Consider the following 27,229-nt stretch of genomic DNA (forward strand, 5'->3'; position numbering starts at 1 on the left):
GGAGGCCATCTACAAGCCAGGAAGAGAGATCTCACCATAAACCAACCATGATGGCACCTTGATCTCAGACCTAAAGCCCCCAGAGCTGTGAGAAAACAACTGTCTGTTGTTGAAGTCACTCAGCCTATGGTGTTTTGTTAGGCTTATTGAGTAGAGCAACATACTCTTAAAGCAGGAAAAGGGCAGCCTGTCTTGGCCATTGGCACAGCTGCATGCAGGACACTGGGACACACAGGGCCACATTTACAGAGTTTTCTGGCAGGAAAATATGACCCCAGAATTCTATATCTGGCCACACTGCCAATCAAGTCTGTTGCAAAAACAAAATATCTTTAAACATACAACAACTTGAGAGAATTTGGTTTCTATGAACCCTTCATGAATTAACCATCAGACAATAAGCTTTAGCCAAATAATAAGAATGCATAAAGTACAGCCAAAGACTTACAGTGAGCAAGTAGTCCATTTAAGATGTAGGGATAAATGCTTTTCTTTTCTGGGAGAATCTATAGCTATAGAACAGAATGTAAATATTATAAATTAAAACAACAGGAGTAGTATCAAGTTGACAGGCACAGATGGAAAGGAGGAAAATATAAAGACACTGATGCCCTTGTGTCATGGAATCAAAAGATATTGTTTTCTTGGTAGAGCAACAGAGACACCACTAAACATAAAGTCACAAACATAAATATCAGAGTAAGTACACTAACATAAACAATCAAAAGCAGGTGATAGAAGAAAGGAGGAGGAGGTAAGAAATGTGGCCATGTACCAACGTGGTCACTAAGCACAGTTGGAAGTAATCATCCCTAAACAAATACAGGTAAATATCTTATACAAAAGTACAGTTATGTTAAAATATGTTTTACCAATTATCAGAACGAATATGCACCCAATAGAAACCAAAGAGAAAGCCAAGCCTGAGTTTTAAAATATCCATACATAAATAAAACACACTAAAACCAGAAAGCACAGCACCAGAAAAGCAGCTGTGACCACACACACCTGCCACACAGCCCAGGCCATTTCAGCACGGGCAACGGGAGAGCTCCAACTCCAATCAGCCCAGCTACACCCCACCTTCGATTTTACCAAGTATGGAAAGTGATTTCCTCTCTCCATGCATAATTAGCACTGACTTCACAGGAGTCTAAACAAAGTGCTCATGGCAGCACCTGGCATGGGGAATGTACTCAGTGAAAGTGCATTATTATCACTAAAATCATCAGCATGTACCAGTGAGAAACTCACCTACTGAAGAGAAAGTCTCTGAATAAAGACTATGAGACAAAATCAAATTCCATTGTCAAGCCAAGGGACATCTAAAACAAGGTGCCTCAGAGAGGTGCACAGTTGTCACAGCTTCCAAGATCAGAAACTACATAACTGCACATAACAAGGAACTGATTACACAGATTAGGTCACATCCATAAAATGTAACACTTTGCAGCAATTAAAAAGGATGGGCAGTGTGTCTGCAGATATGAAACAATATCTACTATAAATTTGCTACATGAAAATAGGCCTCTCCATACATACACATTCTTAAATATACTTCTGTATCTACAACATTTTTTTTAAAAAGCAAGGTGTATGAGGGAGAGAAATGAGGAGATGTTTATGGGCACAAAGTTTTATCTTGCAAGATGGAAAAGTTCTAGAGTTCTGTTACACCACAATATCAATGTAGGTAACGTTACCAAATGATATATTTAAAACTGTGTTTAGTGGGTAAATTTCATATATTTCAAATTATAATTTCTAAAATTTTTAAAGTAAAAATCAAAATGTACCATAGTATGTCAATTTTGTTACCATTTTATGAAGCAAGTTTATGTATAATCCATGTGCCTGCACATAATTATTGCTGGTTAAGCACCAGTAAAGTTGGTTTCCTCCAGGAAGGGGATCTGGAAGGCAACACAGAAGTGGGAAGGAGACACTCTTGCACTGGAAATCCTACTGCAGCTTTTGAATTCTGTGCTGTGTGTATGCTAACTCTTCAAGCAAATAATCAAATCTGGCTATCAACTAGCTGAGGGCTTTAGTTTATACTCCTGTCTGATACAAAGCTCAAACATCATGCCCCAAGTAAGTTTTAATTACTCTGATTAGAATCAATACACTCCCTGAATGGGAGAGAGAAAGCAATCTTAAGACATAGACAAGAAATAATAAAGTCATCAAAAGCAGATTGTAAGTAAGTGACCTAAACATTATTCACAACACATTACTTATTTTAATGTGCCTACCTCAAGGGGCTGAGATCAAATTAGTTAATACCTTAATGTTCCCAGTACACATTTAGCACTGTGTTAGTGATTACTATATCAGATTTTTTTTTTTAGTTTTCTTTCATTTAAAGCACATGAAGAATAGCTGTGGATTCCAATATTTAGGTTACAATATATCTCCTTATGGCACCTCCTATCAACCTGAAAAACAGGCGTAATAACTACCTACCCCACAATTGTCTGTGGGATTAAATAAGTGAGTTAATTCATGCAAATGCTTGGTGGGGAGAGGGCTGGGCCTTTAGCAAGTGCTGAATATATCAACAATCAACTGTAATATCAAGAATATATCTCAGGCCAGAAGAAATTGAATGAATTAACTCCAGAGACCTAGAGTCTTCTCTTACCTTGAAGAGGAATCCAAGCACCTTAATAAGTTAATTTTATAAACATAACATTTAAACTGATTAGAGGGGGGAATAGGATGAAGAGAGGAAGGCTAGAAAGGTATGCAAAGTGGGAGCATAGTCATGCAATGTTTCCTTCCTGCCTGGTTTAAAAAAAAATGTGAGCCTATAGAAGGCATTCCAACAAGAAGTAGATTAACCCTGGCTCTGGATTCTTCCTGGGTTTAATTTCAGTGTCAAGTGATGTTCCAAATAAATCCCAGATGAATGAAAAATATATATAAACATCAAAGGAAAGTAGGTTTACTTACATAAAAATTTACAATTATAGATGTTCAAAAACATAACCTACAAAAAATCAAGTGAGAAAAAGTATCTGCTTATGACAAAAAATTCTTATCTGTTATATGAAAGAGTTCACACCATAAACAGATTGTGGCCATACATACAACAGAATATTATTCAGCCCTAAAAAAGGAAGGAAATTCTGACACATGCTACAAGGTGGCTGAACCCTGAAGACCTTATACCAAGTGAAATAAGCCAGTCATGAAAGGACTAATACTGGATGTTTCCACTTATATGAGGACCCAGAATAGTTACAGTCATAGAGACAGAGGGGGGATGGTGGGGGCTAGGGCTGGGAGAGGGGGAAAGAGAGTTATTCTTTAATGTGGACAGAGTTTCAGTTTGGAAGATGAAGAAGTTCCTGAGATGGATGGTGGTGATGGTTGCACAACAATGTCAATGTACACAACTCACCAAACTGTACATTCAGAAATGGTTAAAATGATAAATTTTATGGTATGTGCATTTTATCACAAAAGAAAAATTTAAGTAGAATAAAGTTCAAAGAAATCATAGCAACAATAAAAGCAATAAAACACTGATATGTACAAAACCCAGGACATGAATAGGCAATTCACAAAGGAGAAAATACAACTAATAAATACATGAAAAACTGCTTAAGATCAAAGGTATTCAAACTGCAAATTAAAAAGTCAAATAATCAAAAATGATATTAATCAATCCTAAGAGTTCAAATAATGTGGCTTCTTGTACATTGAAGATTTCAGTGTGAAATTTTATACCAGAGATTCAAAATTATTAACACATCTGGACCTCCAAATTATATATATATATAACTTTTATATTCTTAATATAAAAATTCTCTAAATATAGAAAAAATGTGCAAAGATTACTTTATGTTATGTCTTACAAAACCAAGAAACTGGAAACAAAAGTAAACATCTAAAAATAGTGGGGCTGCTAAACAGACAGGAAACAACCACTGGATACATGATTGCATGACCATTAAAGCGAGGATTATGAAAACCGTGCAAGAAAATGGGGGATAGGGATGGAGGACACAGTATTGAATGCAAATCATATAAAAACATGAGTGAAAAGATTAAGTATATCTATACTAAATGTTAATATTTATGATAATGGGATAGGAGTGTGAAAAGCCCCACAAGCATCTTCCAAATTTTCTAAATCGCACTTATAGTTCTATAATAAGAAAAAAATATTCATTACAAGAGTTGTGAAACCCTGAGTTACAGCCTGTGTGCGAAGGCCACAGAAACTCCCAATACAACTTCCTGGTTTATTTCTCCACAGGCGGAGAAGCTAACAGAAGAAAGACTTCACCCCAGGGCAGAAGCCACAGCACATCCTGGTGTGGCTTTTCCCTAGCCTGTTGGCTCTGTAACGTGGAAAACACTTTCCATATCCAACCACAGTTGTGAAGACAGCTGAATTCTTGATCTGCCACTGTCTTCATACCTGTAGTCACATCATTATGGCAGGCACTGCAATTTCCCTACCCAGTATCTATTCTGCCTTCTGCCTTAATGACAGACCACTGATCAATCACAGGCCCAGAAAACAGCATTTCCCAGACTTCCTGGTGTACAGGGATGGCTAAGTAAGTTCTGGCCAATAAGAAGCAAAAGTTATTGGATGTGTCTTCTGGGAAAGCTCCTTACAAGTTTGAAGGTAGACTCATGTAGTAGGCCCACTTCTGCTCTTAACCCCTTCTTTCCTGGAATATGGAGGTGATGACTGGAGCTGCAGCAGCTAACTTGTGATCTAAGGCAATCTTAGAATGGAAGCCATATGCTAAATATACTAGAGCACACAGATCCCTAATGACACCAGAAACCTGACCTACCAGCACTGCCCTCCCTGCTACAAATGACTTTAAGAAAAATAAAACCTTTAACTTGCTTAAATCACTGATTTTTACACTTTAGTACTTGCTGCCAAACAATTCACCATCTGTGAAGAACTAACATTAAAATCTATACACTTCCATTAAGAGAAAGTTTACAATAAAATTAGGTTCTCCTGGTTCCTGAATCAAATTCAGCATTATTAAAGACACATTCTTCTGGGTTCTCAGAACCATAATCATAAATCTATGTTTTCCTCAATCCTCCTTTTCTCCTATGTTTACCACCAGTAATTGTTCCTTTAGAGGACTAATTTAAATAAAACCTTCCAAAAACCATTATTTATACATAACGAGATCTAAATTGGAGATATCAAGTTTTTCTTATTTTTTAAATACTGAAGTATATGATTAAAACTTCACATGAATGTAAGTTACATAAGCATTTTATTCATAATAATGGTAAAATATCATCAAATTTTAATTCAAAAATGAATAATTAGTCAGTAATATAAAAATCAATCCATATTTCTGGATAAAGAAAGCAAGCTGAACACATGCAACTAATATTGCTCCAGTCCCAAACCTCTCCATAACTGCAGTAAAGAAATATTTTTAAAAACATAAATCCTCAAGGAAGGGCAAGTAGGAGTGGAGATGACAATATACTGAAAATGGGAAGAACACGGGCCAGCAGTAACAGACTCAGCAGTGCCAAGGATGTCCAGCTCCACACCGGCCAGTGCTAGTGTACAGGACAGAGCAGGTCTGAGCCACCCTCATGAACCAGGAAGGGAGTTACTGCGGTAAGCCAGGACAAGCCACATGTCATGGTGAATATTATGTGTCAGCTTGACTGGGCTAAGGGGTACCCCGAGAGCTGGTAAACCATTCTTTCTGGGGTGTGTCTGAGAGGGTGTCTCTGGAAGAGCTTAGCATGCAGCAGACTGAGTTTGGAGACCTGCCCTTGCCAATGTGGGTGGGCAGCACACAGGCTACTGAGGACTTGATTGGAACAAAAGGATAAAGGAAGGGTGACCCTCCATCCCTGAGCTGGGACACATATCTTTCCTGCTCTCAAGTGGATGGCAGAGCTCCTGGTTCCCAGCATCCTTGGGCAGCACTGCTGCTTGCTCTTTCTCCCCTGATTCATATTCAAAAAGGTTTGCAAATCTCCTCTACAGTTACAATTCAATTTCCCTTCAAGAGCACTGCAGTTCTTTAGAATATATGATTCTGTCTTGAACTCTGGGAAATTCAGTATTAGAGAAAAGAGTGTGGTTCCCATTTGCTATCTGTTTAGTCCACGTGACCAACATGAGTTGAGTCTCTGAAACTTCTTGAAAAACATGAGCCGTACTGAGCTCATTCCCACCATGGATGTGCAGATGTCTGTCATGGCAGTCAGAAGGGACAATTTCATAGGCTACTGAGGGAACTTTAATTTAAAACTTTTAGACTCTTTTACACCAAGAAGCCATTAGCTGATGTAGTGGTTCAGTAAATGTCTTCAATGAATTTCTGGACATGGCCACAAATCCCTGTACCTGCTTCACTCCCCTTCAATTATCCCATTAACTGATGAGGAAGGACATAAGCCTGAGATAAAACCACCCTTCTCATAACTTCCTCTGTCACATCATGCAGCAAACACACCTGCTAACTTCAAAGTACAATAAATGTAACACAATATTTTCTTATGTTTAATGTAATAAACAATTATTTTTGAACATTCACTTCAGATACTCATTTTTGGCAAAGGATTTAAGCTTTTCCATATTCATACCAAACACCTCCAGTTCGTTCCCAGCAATTGGTTTTATTGTACTGCGGTGTATATGCCAGCTAGAGCAGAAAAATTCCTGGTAGGAAAAATTTCCTGTGGGCTGTGTCCTGGTGATTGCATTTGCTCCACAGGCCTAAGACTCAGACTCCCTCTGAGCAGAGCAGGATGGGGCAGGCAGGGAGAGGAAGCTGGGCCCCAGGCCCATGCCTGGAGTCCTACCAACAGGTAGTTATGTGACGTACGAGAGAAGGGAACATGCCAAGCATGGCAGGTGGGAGTCTGTAATTTGTTTTGGCTGTAAAGACAAAGCCACTCAGACATACTGTCAGTTTCCTGGCTCCATGTATTTTACATAAACCATCGTAGATACACAGGAGAGAAAATACACAGTGGCCTGTAAAACACAGTACTTGGATGTGGCAATTCCTAGTTGTGAAGATACAGCCAGGAAAAAGCTTAGAGCACTTTCAAGGACTTGATTTAATAGACACAAAATATATAGATTCCACTAACTACCATAACAGCCTTGTACTTAACATATTTTAAGCCAGATAATTCTAAAGAATATTCCATATTTAACATTAGGAAGAATTATATAATTGGATCAGGGACCATTTGACAATGCACTAGCATGGAAAAAATGCAAAGCTAAATTATGTAGGTTTTAATGTGCAGCTTATGTTACATGCAATTGCTCTCCTTAAAGTAAGTGTTTTATACATGTAATTAATTTTAACTTAAAAAGAACATAAAACAATGAAAACAGGCTCCACAACCAAGAGACACTTCTCTTCATTTCTCTGTATTGTTTTATTTCATCTGAACAAGATCAATTACATCCACAATATCAGGGCCCGTAACTCAGCTCAGTGTTAGAGTGAGATTTAACCTTGGCAAAACAGCACCTTGACTCAGCTCCCTCTGCTGTAAGAAGCAAAGGTCAGAGCCATCCAGTTATTTCAGGAGGACACCTAACTACACAGGTGGTTTCCTACCCAAACCCATTCCTCCCTCCTCATTCCTTGCTGCTGGAGGCCGGTTTAGGTACTTACCTCTTGGGGCCAGGTGATGAGATGTGGTCCCCTCACCAGCAACAGGAGAGAATCTTGACTCATCAAAATGTACCAAAGTAATTTTGTTCCCCTCTAGGGCCCACACTGGGCACGGACAGACAGGGCAAATCTGCTAGGAAGGTTTCTGAGGAAGAGAGTCTTAATTCTAAAACTCTGAAACTAAATACACCAAGAGTCAGTACAGGAACTCGGGCAGCCACCCTGGGGCCTGAGGGGAACCAGCACAAGAGGCCAAACAAGTGAATTAGGCTGGGTTCTCACCTCCATCTCTCAGCTGCTCAAGTAACCAGCCCTGAGTGGCCTGACCCTGGCATCCTGTTTTGTGGGATAATAAGCCCTCTTTGGTTTTGGACATTTTGGTTGAACCTTCTGTTATTTGCCCAAAAAGCACTCCAACTCATACAAAGAGCTTTAGCGGGAATTAAAAACTCCCCAGAGAAGAATATCCTGGGTTTAAAATCTAAGCAACCCAGAATCCACAGGGCTCTTCTCTCAGTCCCAGTTACTCACCATCAAAAAGTGATGGCCCTCAGGTTCAGCTCAGGGAAAATTAAAAATAACTTGTTCCATGAACCTCTCCATTAGATCTCAGTCTTCAATTATTCCATGTCTTATTGGCCACTAAAGGAAGAGAAAACAAACTATGTCAAGCTTCAGTCCATGTCAGTAAAAGCAACAGTTTTAAAAGCACTGGCCCAGAAGAGACTGAGTTATTAGAGAAAACAGGTCCTTTGCACTGGGTGAATGTTAATTTATGTAAAGAAATAACAGACACTTTACCAGAAATATTAAGTTATATTATCATTTATATTCTACTTCACATCTCTAAGTACAAAGTATCATCTTAACAGTGGAGTAACAGATGGAAAAGTACAGCTAATCTGCCATACCATTCCATTTGGAGTTTGGAGGTTTTTAGAACAAATGCCTAGTTAAACAATTTTAGTGCTTCTTTTTAATTAATCAATCTACAGCTCTTCTACATCTGACAGGTTAGTGAGTCAACCTGCAATTTTCCACAGAAGCAGGTCTTGCTCTCACATGAAGCCCAGCATTCCCAGAGTCAATCCTGCATTCCGGGGTTTTGTAAATTCACTTGATTCCCCACATGAAAAATACCTTGTTCAACTAACACAACACTGTAAATCAACTATACTTCAATTTTGAAAAATACCCCATACAAAACCAACAACAACAAAACCTCTTTTCCAACACAAGAATAAAATACACAGCTCACAAGTACAATTGCTATGAAATCTACCATTTTCCATGATTCATCCTACTGCTCTGTTCTTGGTGATACACTTACAGAAGCAAATCCCGGTGGGGAGTTTACCTTTGTGGCATACGTGGGTTTATCTATGGCTTCATCCCCTATGAAAAAGTCCAGGTCATCAACTCCCCTCAGCACCCTCCTTTGGGCATGGTCAACCACCTTTGCTGACTCTCTGATGGCAATACCTTTGGGAGAACAGCACAAAGATTTCTGTCAGCATCCATACTCATTTCAAGGATCAAGGAAGCACAATATAACCCTGTGTATGTACAAGTAAATTTTCAATGCCAGGGTCTTATTAGGAGTTGAGTGTGTTCACAGAAAAGACGCTATCACAGAGCACATAAAGTAATACAGAAACCTTTCTTATGTTCTGGTATTATTTTTAGTGCGGCACAAAGGAGCCTAGCTGGTCTGCTTTTAATACTGACAAAAGATGAATTACTAAATTTTTCAGTTTCATCTGAAAAAACATCCCTCATGATAGTGAAGTGAAAAGCACATATCAATCGGTTCCAAATTTTAGAATACAATGTAGAAGGACACAAAATTAAAAATATAATGTGAAAGAAGAAAATAAACTGAAAAATGCTCATACGCTCTCAAGTCATTTTAATAAAACTGTGTCAAAAAAAAATAAAAATATATTTTTATTCTTGTTACAAAATCACTAAAAGAAAAAACTGAGGTTGCTGACTAATATCTGACAAGAAAAATTCAATAATCAAACAACTGTATTATGTAAAAATATTAATGGCTTTATGATATATTATTTTAATAACAGTTTAACCACGATATTTAGGAATATACTTATAGTTAATAATCATATGAAACTTCACTGTAGACTTTAACATCTAATGAAATGTGGAAAGCTTCATGAAGATTCAATTTTCCAGTTAAATTCCTAACCCCTGGTCACACTTTGCTTTCCCATAAACTCATCTTCATCAAATTTATTCCAAAACAAATGAGTAAACATATACAACCATTTTTAAAAGTAGAGTATTTGTAGTTCCCAATTTATTAGAAATGAAGAATAACAGCAAAGCTAAGGGAGTGAATTTTAACCCTTGCCCTCAGAAAGGCATCTTGAAATAATAGCTTGAAAAGGTAGGAAAAAAAAAGAGGTACAGGACAGAAATCACTTTGCTCACCTCCTCTTCTGACTCCATCTCACTGCCGCACTTGGTCCAGAAGCTTTCAACTTACAGAAGGTGACACAAATCCAAAGCGCAGGATTTCTGCAGGACTAAGGCAGCAGGCGTGACGTGGACGTGCTGGGGGCGGAGCCCAGAGGAAGCATCCGGGGCAGAAGCAGCGGTCGTGCCAGGAACACGAGGCCGAGAGTGGGGCTGGGGAGGTCTGGAGGGCCGGGACGAACTGCGGCAACTGCAGCCACAAACACACCCGTCCCCGAACACAGACCCCGCCACGGGCGGCGCACTGACGGGCACCGCGCAGCCACCTGTGCACACGCAGCACGTCAGAGGGCCCTGGCGGGACGGCCCGCAGCCGACACCAAACGCCTCGCGCGGCCGCGGCGCTGCTGCCGGGCCGGCGGGAGCCCCTGCAGCCGTCTCCCCGCACCTCGCGCCCCGCTCCGCCCTGGGCGGCGGCGGCAGCGGCGGGAACCGGGGCGAGCGGGCGGCGGGCTCCGGGGAGAGCCGCAGACGCCCGGGCGGAGGCCGCGCTCCCTCCAGGGCGCCCTGGCTGCAGGGACCGGCGCTCGCTCCTCGCCCCGCGTCGGAGCGGCCGCCGGCTCTGGGACTGACCGGCCACGTCTCCCTGGGCCCCGACTTGCCCTCGCCCCCGCGCCCCGGCGGGGTGGCGGCCTCCGCAGGGGCCGCGGCAGCGAGAGCCCGCCTCTGGGATGAGGTCCAAGCCCCCCTAGGCCGCGGACCTAGGACCGCGAGGGCTTCAAGAAGCGGGCGGCGTCCCTGTGCTTCCGGAGCGAGCAGGAGGACGAGGTGCTGCAGGTGGGCAGGCGTCGGTCCCTGACCAGTGGACTGGCCCAGGAGGAGGACTGGAGCCCCAGGAGGAGCCTGCCGGTGCTGCCGTGAGGGAGGCTTACCAAGAGGCTGGAGTCAAAGGAAAGTCAGGCAGACTCCTGGGCATATATGAGAACCAAGACAGAAAGCACAGGACATATGTCTATGTCCTTACTGTCACTGAAATATTAGAAGACTGGGAAGATTCTGTTAATACAGGAAGGGAGATAGAGTGGTTCAAAGTAAAGGATGCCATCAAGTTCTCCAGTGTCATAAGCCTGTACATGCAGAGTATCTGGAAAAATTAAAGCTGGGTTGCTCGCCAACCAGTGGAAATTCCACAGTCCCTTCCCTTCCAGAGAGTAACACCTTGTTTGTAGCTGCTGCACAGCGAACCTCTGGGCTGCCATCCAGCATAAGATAGACAGGGTTGGAAGGACCTCTTCCACCATGTGCAATCTCATGGGCAGAGGCTTCTTTATTTTCCTTGACAAATATCTGAAGGACGCTTACAAACTGAATTTGCCATGCGGGATTTTTTTTAACAATCTGCTTGATTTTTAGGTGCTTTCAAATCTTCTTTAAAAAGAAAAAAGATAGTGTAAAATATTTTAATAAGCCAAAGCCATGTGGAATTTTTTTTTTTTAGATGCCTTAAATGTGCTCTTCCACCCAGCCCACCCACCTTGTTATTTTGGTTGGCATTTTCACTTTTTCCCCAGTATTTTTTTTATCCATTTGATGTCAGTCTGTGGTTTTTGTCAGATCAACATACTTGTGGGTATATTATCCCGGTGAATCGTCTTCTCATTCACAATATTAACATATTCAATGAATCCATTTGTCAACTCGTTTATCTCAATTTTCACAACTGGTACTATGTCACTAGCTACCTGATATGGCCAATTCCCCTGTAACTCAATAGTCCTTTAATACAGAGTTTAACTCTATGTAGCTGGTGAGTTTTAGGCAGTTACTGTAAGCAAAATGCATGTAGTAGATATCTTATCATGGAACCTGTATTCATGGAATTGAATTAGGGTGCTCAGTTGCCAATTCCCTTTATTCATAATCTCTCTTTACACAGAACACACAAGAACCATATTTCCCTCAATGTAAATTGCTGCTTTTAAATATATATTTTCAGTTTAAATTTAGTGACATCTCTTCAGTTAAACTTGCTGGTTACCAGTAAACACCTTAAATAGCAGTCAGTGGTGACTGCATCAGAATTGAGTAAAATGGCCTTCTTGTTCAGCTGTTACAGACCTAGGTTTTTAGGGTGCCTCAGAATGTCTCATCTTTTATAGGTGGTCAGCAGGTAGGTACTATTTATCATGTAACTAATTACTGGGACACTGGAATGTACCTAAGAATTATTTTGTCTTATTTTTATATTCACATAAATCCAAGAATCCCATCTAAAACACATAAATACCTAATCTGAAATGCCTGTACTTCCTCAACCAAGTCAGAGATGAGATGGGGCAAGTAAAAGATGGTTCTCTATGTAGATATTAGCTTTTTGTAAAGATCATAACTGTTGAGTATAAAGTAGGAATAAGCATAGTTAGACATTTGTTGTACAAATTGTTAACCTTTAAAAATATAATTGCTGCTGAAAATAGTGCTGTTATAAGGAAAATCAGTGCCACCATTTTAAAACTGGGCTCTTGTGCCATAAAAGCAGCTGAGCTAAATACGAGTATTATTTCACAAATTAAGGCTTCCAAAGGAATAAGACAGAAAAACTTTTATCCACTGACATTTCATTCTAAGTTATGTACTGTGATCAGACATGATCTTCCAGAATTTTTATATTTTTCTTTGTACAGAGGTTATGTTTTTTGGTTTTTTTTTTTTTTAAAGGAAATACTTAAAAATCCCACAGATTGACACTTGTTATCAATCTTCAGTGGACTAAGTTTTTCCTCAGTAATCTCTGAAGTTTCTTTAAATTATATACTTAACACAGAAGATAAATTGATTGTTTTTGTACATAACACTGTGTCCACCTGAAATGTCACAAGTACTGGGGGGCCTGGGTATGTTGTACATTGATATTCTTAAAGGTAATAATGCATGAATTTCTTTTATAAACTCTTGGACTATGTATTTGATGTGTAAAATATGTACAGTATTAATGTCAACCATTTCTTAAAGTTGAGCCTAAAAATATTGTTGTATCATTTTCTTTGGTCAGTAACATTTGGACCAAGTAGTGCCACTTGGGTCAGGATTTTCTTCAGTGCCATTTAGCAAAACATCTGTCTTTGGTCTATGCAACTAGGAAAATTTTGTATAATGCATCAGAATACTTCAGAGTTGTCACACTTTAAATTTCACATGAGGGGTTCTTCACTATTCTTGTACTCAGCCCACTGAAGCTAGAGGAAAGGCCCTGAGGATATTTATTTCTGTTAAGAGAAAAAAGCCTACATTTGCAGGCTCAACAATTGAATCTACTACAGATAAAAAATAGTGTCTACTCTCTCAGTCCCTCAAAGTTTATAGAGTGTTGGGACTTTCATTTGTGCTGCTTTCTGTTGGGTAGTTGGATAAAACTGGGCAGCTAAAATTTTCAGTCCCATGTGCCTACTAAATTAAAAAAAGTTTGTAAATTGACTTGCAGACACAAAGTAGCAAGTATCCTACATGTTTGATTTTGAGTTTTCTTAATTTCTTCCTTTTTTTTATTGTAAACAGGTGAAATTTTCCAACTAGGCACATGCCATTCAATTTTCTGTCGATCCCATAGTTGTATAAAGTAGCAAAACTGAAGGGGGGAATGATTGTTGTATACACTTTAAAATTGCTTTGTATGGTCTCATTTGAGATAACTGGTGTAAGAATCTTGATGTTTTATATATTTGGAAATATCAAATTAAAAAATTGAAATTAAAACAAAAATCCTCACACAGTCTGTCAGTGCAAGTTCCAGTCTATCAGTGCAAGTTCCAGACTTCATCCTCTGCGCAAGATCAAACTTAATTATGCATGGATTTAGCATTAAACTGCCAAGAGAACATGAAAGACTATCAAGAGACAAAGGCAAAAAGGTTCTTCAATTCATGACTTTACTCAAGTTCACCAAGAATTTGAGGGCAATATTTCTACTCAAAAGAAAAAAATCACCACCCTAAAGAAAAAGTGCTAATTTAGTGAGAATGAAACTACCATGCTCAAAAATTTAAATGATAACAAAGTAAATCTCATCTTTCCCAAAAGGTAGATACAAGTAGTCTGACCCCAAATCATAGTAGACCTGTGTTTTCATGCCCCTTAGAAACAACAACAACAAAGCACATACATTCTGTTAACTGTTATGTGGAAGCACCTAAACTCATGAAAGTGAATAAGGGTATATAGAGCTTATACCCAAAATCTTTTGTTGACACCTATGAAAAGCAAGCTGTGGACCAAAGAGCCCTTGTGAACATGATGGAGAACCAAGTCTAGGAAAGCAGCTGTAATGAGTATCTCCAAATACTTATGGAGTATACATATGACTTATCATAAAATGAAGACTTCAGTCACCAGCAGCTGTCTCCAACACACTTCAGCTTACACAGGACCCTGACTCAGGTGTACACAGAAAACACAAGAAATGTGCAGAAGACACTAAGATGGAAGGGAAAATAAATATATCAGGTAACAGGACCAACACCTAAAAAGTGCAAGTGGTTACATACACATGGCATCTCCATGCACTGCAACAGCATGAGGCCATGAAAAATGGTAAAGAAGTTCTTCTTATGAATCCAGAAGGTTCACTAAAATGCAGTGTTATGAGAAAAAAAACAGGATATGGTGTATGCAGTATGCCACCACCTGGGTAACAACGCATCTGTGTATGTCTTGCTGGTATCTGTAAAGTTACCTCAGAAGGAAGCACAGTAACCAGAAGCACTGTTGCCATCTAAGAGGGGAAGTGGGTGGGAGAAAGTTAATTTCACTGTAACTTCTTTTTATATCACTCAACTTGTATGTCACATGAATGTATTACCCATTCAAAGTTAATTAAATTTGGACTTCTGCTTCTGGAAAGATGGATAAACATACTTTTCCCTGTTCTTCCCACTAAGCATGGCTAGACTCCCTAGGCTTTATATTTGAAAGAAACAAAAACACGCTGAGAGGTGAAGAGAATGTGGCAGACTGGCCAGGGATCAGGACCTGAGGAACTACACAGTGGTGACTTCCTGAGTTTTCTTTTTGTCTCATGCATCCCACACTAGGTGCCAGGGAAGCCAACAACCCAGAAACGCCAATGGAAGCAAATAAAAAATGTCCCCAGAAAGCCTGCTCTCTCCAGCCAAAGGAGATGAAGGGACAGTGGAAACACAGAAAACTTACACAGTTACTGCCTGACTCCAGCCAAACATTACAGGAAAACAAGCCCCCACCTGCAATGTAGACACCACATGCGGAACGAGGACCTCCATCCCCCTCACTGCCTCCATGCTGGGGTTATGACAGGAGGCCCAGTGGAACATCAGGAATTCCACCAATGACAGTAGGGCACCCCTTGCCATCCCAGCCAGAAGGTACCTGCAGAGGCCTTGGGGGGAAGCCCAAACTCTGGTCCACAATCAGCAGTAACATGGAGCCCCTCCCCAGATGAGTGTCAGCAAAGGCCAAGATTAAAATCTGAGCTTCAAATCCTAACTGGCATTATCCCCTTCTCCCTGCTGGAGCATTAACAGAAATGACTTACTAAAACATAATATTTAAATAAGATCTGGAACCTCATAATATAATACCCAAAATGTCCAGCACTGAATAACAAAAATTCTCTCAACATAGCAAGAACCAGGAACATCTCAAGTGAAAGGAGAAAAGATAATCAATAGATAAGAACACTGGCATGACACAGGTAACAGTTACCAAACAAGACTTTAAAAGCCATCACAGAATGCTTCAGTGAGCAACTACAAACACACCTGAAACAAATGAAAGACAAACAAACAAACAAAAAAGTCAGCAAAGAAACACAAAATCACAGCAAATGTAAAAGGCCACATGGAAATTTTAGAACCAAATAACCTAATACCTGAAATAAAAATCTCAATACATGGACTCAGCAGCAGAAAAGAACAGATGAATCACTGAACTTGAAGACACGACAATAGAAATTACCCAAACTGAAAAACAAAGAGAAAATAGACTGAAAAATGAACAGGGCCTCAGGGACAGATGGGCGCAATATCAATGAATATGACATTTATGCATTCTGAGTCCCAGAGAGGATAAAGCAGTAGGGCTAGAAAAGTATTCAAAGAAATAATGGCTAAAATTTTGCCAAATTTGTCATGAATGAATGAATGAATAAATAAATAAATAAATATAAATAAATAATCAAACCTCAATATTTAAGACTGAACAAATTCCAAACAGGATCTTAACCCAAAGAAATCCACTCTGACATATTATAGTTAAACACTTAAAAACTAAAGACCAAAGAAAAAATTCTGAATGCCTCCAGCAAATTTCTCATCAGAAATCAGGGAGCCCAAAAGGAAGTTACATTTTTCAAGTGTTGAGAGAACTGCCCACTCAGAATTCTATATTCAGCAAAAATATCCTTCAAAAATGAAGAGCAAATCAACTAAATATTATCTATAAAATAGATAAACAACAAGGTCCTCCTGTACAGCATGGGAATTCAGTACCTCATAATGGCCTATATATATAAAGTTGAGTCACTCTGTGGTACACCAGAAAGTAACAACATTGTAGATGGACTGTACTTCAATAAAAGAAAATGTTTTTACTTTAAGTATGTATTTTTAACTGAAGTATAGTCAGCTTACAATGTTGTGTTAATAAAAAAAACTTTTTAAATAGCAAAATAAGGCATTCTCAGATGAACAAAACTAACAGAATTTGTCAACCAACATATCTACTCTAAAAGAATGGACAAAACAAAGAGAAAATGATAAAAGAAGGAATCCTGGAACATCAGGAAGGAAGAAAGAACAATAAAAATAGTACAAATATGGACAATTACACTTTCTTACTCCTTTGTGTTTGCTAAATTTTGTTTGGTAGTTGAAGCAATAATTATAGTGCTGATGCACTTCTCAGTGTGTGAAGAGGAAACATACAAGACTATCATAACAAACTGGTAAGTGTTGACACCAGCAGACTAAGAAAAGTTATGTGTATATGATGTAATGGTTACAGTAACCACTTAAAAAGATACACAAAAAGCTGTAGCACAGGGAACTATATTCAATAACTTGTAGTAGCCTATAATGAAAAAGAATATGAAAATGAATAAATCTGTATGACTGAACTACTATGCTGTACACCAGAAACTGACACAACATTGTAAACTGACTCAACTTCAATTTAAAAAAAAAATGATACACAAAGAGAAGCACTCAAAAACACCACAGATAAGTCAAAATTAAGTTCTAAAACATTTTCAGGTAATCCACAAGAAGTCACGTAAAGCAAAACAGAGAAGTGAAAAGCAGAACAAACAGAAAAAGGACCAATCAATAACCACAATAAATCTAAGTGGTCTAAACACACCAGTTAAATAACAGTCAATTTAAAAAAAAAATGACTGAGCTCTATGTTGTCTATAAGAAACACTTCAATTTAACAGTATACAAACATACTTGTTTTACTACACTTCAGTTTATTGAGTTTTACAAATTGAAGGTTAGTGGCAATTCAGAATCAAGCAAGTCTATCAGCATCACTTTTCCAACAGCATTTGCTCACTTTGTGTCTCTGTGTCACCATTTGGTAATTCTCACACCACTTCAAACTGCTTTATTATTATTAATTTGTTTATGGAGATCTGTGATCAGAGATCTTTGATGTAACTACCATGACTCACTGAAAGCTCAGGTGATGGTTAGCATTTTTTAGCAATAAAATATTTTTAAATTAAGGTACATACATTGTTGTTTTAGACATAATGCTATTGCACACTTAACAGACTACAGCACAGTATACACATAACTTTCAAATGGACTGGGAAACCAAAATTTCATATGACTGGCTTTTTTTGTGATATTTGCTTTATTACAGTGGTCTGGAACCAAAACCACCACATCTCCAAGGTATGCCTATATGTAGGTTAAAACTAGACAGATGAAAAAAGATATTCCACATAAACATTAATCAAAGAAAGTATGAGTGGACACATTGCTATCAGAAAAAGTAAAATTTATAGCAAAGAAAATTACCACTAACAGAGAGGGATACTAAATAATGATCAAAAGTCAATCCATCAAGAAGACATAGCAATTCTAAATGTGCATGTACCAAAGAAGTGTGCTGCACGATACATGAAGCAAAAACCGAAAGGAGAAGTAGAAGAGTGCACAGTTACAGCTGCAGACTTCAATCCCTTCTCTCAGCAACTGATGGCACAAGTAGAGGGGAACTCAGCAAGGATACAGGACTCAACAATACTATCAACCTGCAGGGTCTAACCAACACGAAGAGAGTACTCCGCCCAGCAGGAGCAGAACGCACATTGTTTTCAAGTGCACAGGGGACCAAAGTAAACTTAATACTGATCATAATACAAACCTCAAAACTTTAAAAGAACTGAAACCATACAGACAATGCTTTCTGACTACAATGGAATTAAACCAGAAATCAGCAAGAGATGGGTAACGAGAAAATACCCCCAAACACTTGGAAACTAAACAACATGGTTCTAAATAATCTATGGATCAAAGAGGAAGGCTCAGGGAAACTAAAAACTATATGAACAGGATGAAAATAGAAAATACAAAATATTAAAATGTGTGGAACATAACTAAAGCAGTGCCAAAAGGAAAAATTTTAGAAAAGAGAAAAAGTCTCAAATCAATAATCTATGTTCTCACCTTAATAACCTAGAAGAAGATAAAAGTAAACCCAAAGCAAGCAAATGAAAGGAAATAAAAAGAGGAAATTAATGAAATGCAAAACAAAAAATAGAGAAAAATCAATGAATCAAGAAGACAATTCATCAAAAGTTAAAACTTTTGCTCAGCAAATGACCCTGGGAAGAAGGTGAAAAGGCAAGCTATGTGATAGGAGAAATTACACACATCTGACAAAGGACTCATATCTAGTATATACCAAGAATCCTCAAAATAACAAAATTATAGAGATGGAAACAGATGAGTGGTTGTCAGAGGTCAGGAATGGTGGAGGGGAGGGGGAGTGTGTAATTATAAAGAAATAGCGTAGGAAAGATCTTTGCGATTATGAGACAGTTCTGTATCTTGACTGTAGTGGTGATTACAGAAATCCACACATGGGATGAAATAACGGAGAACTGCACTTACATTGTACCAATGTCAAACCTTTGGTTATGATGTTGTACTATAGTTGTGTAAGATGTAACCTTTGGAGGAAACAGAAAGAAGAGTAAATAGAACTTTCTAAACTCTCTTTACAACTCCCTGTGGCTCTAAAGTTGTTTCAAAATAAAATATTTTAAAGACAAAAAATAGTTTTAAATGATTTAAACAAATTAAAAATTAAAACACCTCAGTTAGCTGTAATGATGAATCAAAACTAATGAGATTAAACTCAATAAAGAACAATGTAAACATTTTGAAGATTTTTTTTTTAAAAATAGAATGTGTGTAACCAGAAAAGACATGCTATTCTCCAAGTGCTAAAAAGTCATCTGAGGGCAATCTAAGGAAGATTATTAGGGACCATGTATCTAAGGAAGATTTCATCTAAAGATTTAGATATAAATTCTGGATCTTAAGAACACCTGCTACAGCAGTTGACAATAGTAATTTTTAAAATAAAAATATCCAATATGTTTCCCAAAATAATGTCATATATTTTACTAAACCTTTACAGAATAAATAATTCCTATCTTATATAAACTGTTTCAAAGAATAGAAAAAGAAAGCTAAAAAATTAATTTTACAAAGCCAGTAAAATTCTGATATACAAACTGGATTAAACTAGTACAAGAAAGGAAAATTATCTCACTTTTGAATATTGATACAAAAATGCCAAATATATGCAAATACAATTTAGCATGTACTTGATATTTCGTAACCAATTAGGGTTTACCTCAAGAATGAAATAAAAGACTGTTCAATATTTGAAAATGTATCAATGTAACTCACCGTGTTAGGAGCTTAATTATAAAAGCTATATAATCATCTTTGCCGATATACAAAAAGCCTTAAATGTCAACATCTATTCATAATAAATTTTTTTTTAAAAAAACCTCTTGGTAAACTAGGAATGCAAAGGCACTGTATTAACCTGAAAAAGCATTTCTACAAAAACCTATAGTAATCACCAGTGAAACACTAAAATCATTATTTTTTAAGTCAGAAATACAAAAGTGCCTGCTACTCCCAAGTTCTAGCAAGTGCCCCCAGGCAAAAAAAAAAAAAAAAAAGTATTGGCATGAAAAGAGACACGATAACCATTATCTGCAGTACATCTTGGATGATTTTAATAGATATTGTTCAAACAAAATTTACAGAGAGCACATAAAAAATAAGTACAGTAAAAAATGTCCAGCCTCATTAGTCATTAGGGAAATGAAAATAAAAATCACTATGAGATACAACTTCACACCTGCTAGGATGGCTAAAATGAAAAAAAAAAGGGCAATAACAACTTTTGGAAGGATGTGGAAAAGTTGGAACCTTCAGCTTTGCTGGTGTGAATATTAAATGGTGTACCCACTCTAAATAACAGCTTGATAGTTCCTCAAAATGTAAACAAAGAGTTATTCTGTGTGTAACAATTGCATTCCTAGGCATATATCCAAAAGAATAAAGACATATGTCTACACACACACTATACACGAATGTTTATAGTAACCAAAAGTGAAAACAACTCAAAAAGCTATCAGTTGATGAATGGGCAAAAGCAAAATTGAATACCTATATACAATAGAATTTTTTTTTACCAATTAAAAGGAATAGAGTACTGATATATACTACAATATAAATGAACCTTGAAAACATTATGATAATGAAAACAGCCTCCAATTGTAGGGGTCAGTTTATATGAAAACGACCAGAATGGCCTAATCTATTGAGACAGAAAATATGTTAGTCTTACCAGGAGCTGAGGGGGTGGGGTGCTAGAAATAACCACTAATAGCTATGGAATCCTATTATTCTAAAGTTTAATAGCTTTCATGACTGAATAATGTTGGGAATATACTAGGAACCACTAAATTGCACATTTATGGGGGTTAATTTTATCATATGAGAATTATATTTCGATAAAGTTGTTATTAAAAATAAATTATGTATGGAGTCCATAAAAATGAAAAATTAAGTTTATTAAAATAAAGCCATATATCACTTTGGCTAATGGAATCTTTATGAATTTTAAAAAATTAGAAATCTAGAAAGAATGATCAATATGTTTCTCTAAAGAAGAAACACTGAATTACAAAACACTGTAAGCTTGAAATATAATAACCCAAACTATGTATGCAAAATGAAAAAACAGATCATCAGTGAATTTGAATCCTACTTACATAGCAGCTATTATATGCCAGATACTTAATCTAAGTAATCCATACATATTGACATATTTGATCTTATAACAAACCAATGACAAGAGACTACTACAATCCTCCCATTTTAGAGCGGGGGATACTGAGAAGTCAAGTCATCTTCTTAGATTCACTTGGCCCCTAGTTAGCAGAGCTAGGCTCAGACACCAGTAGGTTTCCTCCAGAGGCCGGGCTTTAAGCCCCTACACACACTGCTGACCTTGTCAATCATGAACTGAAATAGGAATAAAGACAGGAAAGGAGAACAAAGAAGCAAGCAGAGAGAAAAATGCCCAAATCAAAGGAGGTCAAATATCCTGATAGGGCTGAAGACGAGAGGCTAGAAATACAGTGGAAATGAATGGGTAAAGGGGAGAAAAGTTGACAGATCTCCTGAGGTCAGGAAACAACAGCCTGTAAACTAGAGTCAAAAGTGGTGTCTTCACTGTCTCAGCAGCAGAGAATGAGGATGACCAGGAGGGGATGGTGCACCTGTCTTCTTAAGCTGTGATTTGCACATTTTCAGTATCTCTTACTATAGGTGTTATTTAAAGGTTTTTGTTCATATATTTGGTAATGATTAGGATGTACCCTCTAAGAATTGTTTATTATCTTTTCCAGTTTTTAAGTATTGAATTTACTATTTTTCATGTTTGTTCTTCAATTTTACTTTTAATGTATTCCTCATCTTTTAATTTTTGTGTAGAACATTTTTGATTGGGATTTTTTTCATTCTTTATGTCAACTTTATGATTAGAAAACCCTTTTTCATTCTAATTTAATACATTTCCCAATACATTTCACTCATTCCCTTATTGTTGTAACAATTCCATCAAACCTTTTAACATTTCCTTTCAAATTTATTTTAAGGAAGTAAGTATCCATCTTTACTTCTTTTTCTAAACTTTAACTAATTGTGTCAGCATCATTTGTTTAAGAAAACTTTCCCTCATCTGTTATTTTTATCCCTGTATCTTTAAAATATTGTAGTATTCAGGGACTTAGCAATATCCACAAAGCATGGCTCCAAAAATCTTCTCTATTGTGTTTCTGAATTTACCTGTATTCACAACATGTGCATTTCTGTTAAAAATGGCTTCCCTCCAACTGATAGACACAGATTGATGGCAATCAAGGAAAAAAATTATTATGGGGCTGTTGAATCTAGGTCTCGAATGATGAAAATATTCTCTCCATCAAGAAAGTCAAAGAGAGGGTGAAGAGGAGGAGGGGCTGAAGAGAAAGGGAAACATCCTGTGTGTTCTGGCTTCCGTATTATTTAGCTCAAGAAGAATACATTCTTAATAACTATCAAACAAAATAAAATTTCTCAATGTCATATTATAGAAGATTATGCATATCATGTTTCTGCAGCTCCCAGGGGGAGCTTTTGTGGACTTACAGGAAAAGCCTCATGACCTGGACAATGGGAGAAGATCTGGGGCTTAGACCCTAACAAAGACATAACCGTGTAACACTACTGTGTGATAACACCCCCAACACCACCGTAGGCTATCATGAAAAACAGGGTTCCTGGGCGAGCACTTAGGCAGTAGAACAGAGATTCCAAACAGAAAGGCCAGAGCCATCCCTCCAGTTAACACCAAGACAGGTAGTGGACACATGGCCGGGTATCATAAGGAAGAGGTCAAACTTCTGCAGATACCAATTCAGGATGATTCAAGTTAAAAATATTTTGAAAAATCTCACAAGCCAAAAAGAATTCTCGATGACCTGAAGTGTAACAGTAAGATAACCAGTGTGTGTAAGATAGACAAGCACACAGGGATGCAAGTATGAGAAAGCTTTTTCACAAGCAGAACAGCTCAGGGGACCACATCAGAACAAAGATGAGCCCCTTTGCTGGATGAGAATAACTGGAAACGATCATCCAAACACAAAGTATACCTGATATTTGTAATTACATTTATATATTCTTTTATCCCAAACTGCATACATGTTTTTAAAGTCTATTTTCAAATAATCTTTTAAAAATAACCCTTAAAACCTGAAATAAACAAGTTTTCCACCGTTTTCCTATATGGCTATCTAGAAAGCACAGCCCTTCGCTATCTGCTATAATCAAGATCCCTTCACCCAGTGAAGTGAAAATTATCCAAGAATATAACCTTGAGAATGTTTATTAAAGTATCTTAATTTGCTATCTGTGTCATTCTGCAACAGGAAATCCCTTTAATTTAGATATTGTCTCAATCAGAATATTGTGTGATCACTTCTAACTTATATATCTTTCCATGTTTTTTTCCTCTTTCTTCTAAGTGGAAGCAAAATCTTCCAGACTCAACTTTACAATCACCATTCCAGACAGCATTTCTGAATAAGTCATATTTTAATATTGCCTCCCCACTTTGAATAAAGCATGGATCTTTTCACTACATTTAAAGTAAAACTCGATAAATATTTATTGATCACTTAAATATGTCAGGCACTGTGATTAAGAATTTAAATAAATAATTAAACTTCATCCTTTAAACTATCTTTTTAAAATGCACTACTATTAGCCCCATGTTATATACAAGAAAACTGAAATATACTTATGTTAAATTAAGTTTGGGGGTCATCGACCGCTATGGGCTGAATGTGTGCCCCACCCCACAGTTCATCTGTTGAAATCCTGGTGCCTGTGGGAGGTGATTAGGTTGTGAGGGTGAAGCCCCCAGGAATGGGTCAGTGCCCTTAGAAAAGAGACCCCACAGAGATCTCTCACCCATTCCATCATTTGAGAACACAGGAGAATACTGGCTATGAGCCATAAGGTGAGGCCCTCACCCAGGACATTAACGTGCTCATACCTTGATCTTGGACTTAGCCTCAGATCTGTGAGAAAGACATTTTTGTTGTTTATGTCACTAATGTGGTAGGATTTTGTCACAGCAGCCCAGCAGAATAAGACATAAGTCAAAGCAATGGTCTAAGATTGGCATCCAACCAGTCAGACTCTAGAACTGACCTGCTCTTGTGATATCACAATTACTAACCCATCTTCCTCTTTCCCAATTCTCCACTAATTTAGTGAAACATCAAAATCATCTGTTGAGTTTTTCTTTAACACAGATACATCAGTTCTACTCTTTACCTCCATCCTGATTCAGCATTTCTGATCTTTTACTCTTTGATTTTCTCAGCATTCTCCCAATCTTAAACAGATGAAGTCAAATGTGTGATTGTGATGTTTAGTCACCAGGGAGAGCTATGGCCTTAGAACCGACACTTCTTATATTCAGGGACAAAATCTTGACTTATTCAGAACCCTTATTACGTCTCTATAGTCTTGCTGCTAATAGACACTCCATAAATATTTTCTCAGTGATTAAATCTTTATAGGCCTCAACACTATTAAACAGTTGCCTCAGGGTGCTAATATCTGGAAAGTCAATAGGAAATACCTAAAATAATGTATTATACTGAGTTGATTGCTAATTTTATTTTCAAGACAGCACAGAAGGGAACTGGTGGGGGGGAGAAAATTTGTAGTACATTTCTAAAATTTTGAAAATTGTATGGCTAGTGCTAATTGACTGTAATATATTGTGTGAGAATAATAATCACAAGGTTTGACAACCTGTAGGTGATGAGCACTTTTCAGTCAGAATGTACAAGGCAGTGAACATCAGGTGTGATTACACCGGACTCCAGCAGCTGAATTTCAGACCTGTATTTAACCCTAGGCGTTTGTTACGATGTAAAAGATAAATTCTGTCTGTTACAATGTGGTCAATTGTAAATTTAAGTTTATTTTCCCATTTCATATTAGTTTGTACTCACGGTTCTAAATTACATGGTCTCCACATATTAGTACACTTTAAATGCAGTTTTCTATGTAACATGCATTGCTTTCATATACAGTGACATTAAAGTCGTTTCCTTTCTAAGTTTGATTATGTCAGTATGCTTTTTACTTTGTAATATTGTGAAAACTATTTTCCTAGCTTTTAATGTGCGCAAAATATATGTTTATAAAATAGCAATAAAAGTAATTTAGGCAAGCTTCTAATTATTGAAGGTCACAGAAATACTATTATCTAAAAATTTATGTGATTTTCTAAAAATTATGGCAATTTCTTACTGGCCTATTTACTTAGATATTTAATCTTTCATCAATAAATAGCACAGTGAAATATAAATTAAATATATAAATTGAATTTGATAGATACATTACTCTTAACAACTTTCCTTCCTAAAGTAAAAAAAATTTCATGTATCAATTCAAAGAAACACAGCAGAAAACGAAATGTACAAGAATTAAAATTCTTATTTCAAATTGGTAGCAAACAAAAAGTGAAGCAAATGCGTTATCTGGTAGAAAAGCTATCACCAGGCGGCGCAGCTGAGCCCCCAGCCAGGAGTGGCCGCGCGCTCCCGCTCGCGCGCGCCGCGCTGGGTGACTGGGAGCCGGACCGCTGCCCTTCGCGCCTGGGCTGGCCGCCGTGGGGCGCCAGCTACCGGCTGGGGTGGGGGCTGGTTTTCTCGCAGGCCATCGGGGAAGGCCGCTGGAGAGAGGGGAGGGAGGACAGGGGGTGGGAGCGGCGGGAGGGCAGCCGGAGAGCAGGGCGAGGAGGCGGTAAGGGGAGGGGAGGGGCCGCGCGGAGCTGGGCCCAGGCCGGGGGGTGCTGGCAGGGTTGGGACCGAGAGAGAAAGTAACTCCAGGACGAGACCGGAGCGCCCCGCGCCGCGGGCACAGGCGGCGTGGCTGCGCCCGAGCCTGTGCCGCCGCTCCCGATCCAACGTAAGCCCGGCGCGGGCGCCACCGTTCAGCGATGCGCACCCCTGTCCCTAACGTGGCTGCGACGCCCAGAAAGTCGCCCAGCCGGGATTCGGACCTGGGCAGGGGCGGCGGGACACGCGGTGCGGGGACATCCAGCATCAAGGCCTGGCGTGGAAGAGGGGACTGCCCGCGTGGCCAGCCCTGGCCCGGGGTAGAACCTCTCCAGGTAGGTTGGGGGTCAGGTCCTGGCACGCAGGCCTCAGTGCAGGGCCGGCGAGTATCCGGGGTCAGAGCCTGGCTCCCGGAGCTGGGACTTTGGGCTGACTGGGCCCAGCTTGGTGTCCAAGTCAGAGAGAGAAAAGGTCTCCAGCGGGACAGATGTGCGTCCTCTGCCGCCCAACCGCGAGTCCGAATTGGAGCGGGAGGGGCTGGAGCGCTGCTGGTCGTGCCAAGCGCGCGGGATCTAGAGCCCCAGGGGGGCACCTGGGAGACGTGATCGCCCCTCGGGAACCCCGCTGCCCGCGGGCATCCCCGGATCTGGACCGCGCACCGCATACACTCGCAAACAGCCCCCTCCCCCGGAACTGGAGCGTGCTTCCCTCCCTCGTCCCCAATCCCTGACTGCAGAAAGATAAGCTTCAAATTTTCACTCCGTGTCTCATATGTGCCTGAAGGTATTTAACTGCACGAGTGAATAACAGCATTAGTTTCAATTTCTTTTTAATCCCTGCAACAATAAACTTTGAGAACAACAACAAAAGAAAACTAAAACCAAAAGTATGAAAATTCTATGTGAAAATATTATTTGATGGTACATGTAATTAGTTAGATTAATTTTATTTCACTTAAGGAAACAATACTGTAAAAAATTTCTATTAACATGCATAATGAAAATACGTAAAAATATCAGTCACTTTTAAAGAACTATTATGCAAAGTGTTTTACATATGCGGAGTCAGACTTGCCATGAAGCTGATGGAATTTGTTTCCGAGCACCTCATTTGTACAAACCGTTCCAGGGACCTGAAAACAGTCCTAGAATGTGTTTAT

The 27,229-nt window shown here is 38.7% G+C and overlaps 1 long non-coding RNA gene and 1 pseudogene across 13 annotated transcripts in view; one reads left to right on the forward strand and one right to left on the reverse strand.

The window, feature by feature from the left end:
* LOC135320819 (uncharacterized) overlaps positions 1 to 10,577 on the reverse strand; it is a 40,075-nt gene extending 29,498 nt beyond the window's left edge. For 3 of the 13 annotated variants that reach the window (XR_010380152.1, XR_010380154.1, XR_010380148.1), the window contains exons 1-4: positions 10,110 to 10,574; positions 9,016 to 9,140; positions 8,190 to 8,300; positions 7,659 to 7,803 (exon numbers count right to left, since the gene is read on the reverse strand). This is a non-coding gene — a long non-coding RNA (uncharacterized LOC135320819). Of the gene's footprint in view, positions 1 to 7,658; positions 7,833 to 8,189; positions 8,301 to 8,988; positions 9,141 to 10,109 lie in introns of all 13 variants that reach the window. The other 10 variants (XR_010380155.1, XR_010380149.1, XR_010380158.1 and 7 more) reach the window with 8 other exon arrangements.
* Positions 10,578 to 10,856: 279 nt separating this feature from the next.
* On the forward strand, positions 10,857 to 12,775 carry LOC135320818 (diphosphoinositol polyphosphate phosphohydrolase 2-like; annotated as a pseudogene).
* The last annotated feature ends 14,454 nt before the right edge of the window (positions 12,776 to 27,229 follow it).

Source organism: Camelus dromedarius, unplaced genomic scaffold (assembly GCF_036321535.1).
Source record: "Camelus dromedarius isolate mCamDro1 unplaced genomic scaffold, mCamDro1.pat HAP1_SCAFFOLD_19, whole genome shotgun sequence".
Lineage (NCBI taxonomy): Eukaryota > Metazoa > Chordata > Mammalia > Artiodactyla > Camelidae > Camelus > Camelus dromedarius.